Source organism: Triturus cristatus, chromosome 5_2 (assembly GCF_964204655.1).
Source record: "Triturus cristatus chromosome 5_2, aTriCri1.1, whole genome shotgun sequence".
Lineage (NCBI taxonomy): Eukaryota > Metazoa > Chordata > Amphibia > Caudata > Salamandridae > Triturus > Triturus cristatus.
Window position 1 is genome coordinate 403,016,251 of NC_140588.1, and position 2,080 is coordinate 403,018,330.

The following is a 2,080-nucleotide window of genomic DNA, read 5'->3' on the forward strand; positions in this document are numbered from 1 at the left end:
AGGCAGCAGTCAGTAGGGGCCCAAAGCTATGTGTCATTGGCTCGCGATGCACAGAGTTAGTGACACCAGAGCAGTTGTTGGCAGTGTTCGATCACCTCCGTAACAAGGATCCTTTTTTCCTCCGGACCGCACCGTGTCTTCCTCTTACTCCACTCCTTACGCACAATGATCTGAACTCTGCCATACACAAATCAAGGCTCAGTTCCTACTTGACTGCAGTGTAGGATGAAGGCAGTAGTCAGCAAGGGACCAAAGACAGGTGTCGTTCGAATGCTAGGCACGTAGTTGGTGGCACCACATCGAAGGGAATACAGTGAAATCAAAACTCTTTTCCACATGTGCGACCTACTTGACCGCACTGTAGGCTGAAGGCGTTGTCAGCAAGGGCCCACAGACACGTGTGGTTGTAATGCTATGCACAGATTCGGTGGCACCACATTGAAGGGTGTATAGTGACTTGAACTCTGCATTAACATGTGTACTCGGCCATTGAATGATCAAGACTCAGTTCCAGATGTGTGACCTATTTGACCACTGTGTAGGCCGGTGGAGTACGTCAACGAAAAAGGAGTGCAGCGGGCCTGTCTCGAGGAGAACAGCGATGGTCTGAGGAGGCTGCCAAGGTCGTGGGCCTCGGGCTTGGAGCTTTCACCGGCACGTGGTGGGCCCTCTTTGACACACGCCGGTGTCTGCAGGTGAGCAGTGAGGCCTGGCTGTGCAGGGGCGGGCAAGACGGGTTCAGGGACCAGCGGCCCGGGCTGCGGCAGGCGCACAGGATCGCAGACAACACCGCTCACGGCGATGGCGTCGGCCTCGTGGCGGGGTGGGAGGCGCCTCCCTGGCAGACACGTTGGGCATTCTGGAAGAGAACCAGAGCTACGTGCCAACAGGTGCAGCACAGCCAGCAGCTTTGTCTGAGGTGGGATGTTGGTCGTCCGCTGTGTTGGTACCGTCAGCCTGTGGGCAATGATGTTCAGGATGCAGAGGATGGTTGTCCTTTTGAGCCTGTAGTGGTCAATGACATTGTCTGGTGTTAGGTCTGTGAGGCTGGTGCGTTTCCTGAAGGTCTGCTGTCTTTGTCTGCACTGCCTCTGTGGGTGTCAGGGGGTGGAGGGGCGAGACAGGTCCGGTGGGGTGACGGACCTGGCTGTGGTGGCAGTGGGTGTTGTAGCCCTGTTGGGGCTCCGAGCTGCATGATCAGTGGCTCCATGGCATCTGTTGGTCTTCAGGTGTGGCTGTGAGCTGGGCTCCCTTTTCTGGTGCAGGTTGTTGTACGACTTTGCACCAAGTCAGAGCAGGTGTTAATTTCATGCTGCTTACGCGCCTTATCGCCTGTTTTGTGTTCTTATCGCCGATCCGGTTGGTCGTTGAGAATGTTGAGGTGTGGTGTTGTCACGGCTTTTTGCTCAGGAACGCCTACTCTGCATCTCATTAGCGATAGTTGCCGGGGTCCTCTGTGGCGATGTTTTTTGCGGATGCTATCACAGGTAAACTGGTGGTATTGGCTGTTAGCACCAGCTTGTGAATGGGGCGATACATTTATTGTGACTTTGGCTGCGATAAAGTGCCGATAACTCGGCGATAGATCCTCGAGAATATGCCCCAACTAGTTTTGAATGTTTCCCAATCTCCATGCCTCACTCCAAGTAATGTTTTTTCTTCCCGGAGTGTTTAATTGCGGTAGTTCTTGAACTATGGTACACATTGTAGTAATCTTGTCCTCTGGAATCCTGACAGGCCCACAGTTTACACACGTTATTTAGTTTATTTACGTTCAAGATTGTTTTCTGTTCTTTTGGAGATGTTTTTTACTTTCGCAAGCTTCACTAAGATAAGGGGCTGGAACGTATGGCAGTGCAGGAGTATACGTGAGAACTCCTTTGCCTTGGAATGCTTGCATAGAGCTCAGCCAGCACCAGTAAATTTCTAAAGTAGATGATGTCTTCTCTTGCATTGAGAATTTTATAAAACTGGGGTTTCTTGGCTCGGAAGCCAGATTTTGTCCTGAGGGACGAACACCTCAACTCAGTGCTGCATTTCTCGGCTTGAGGAGTCTCATGACCCCAGGACTGTGATTTGG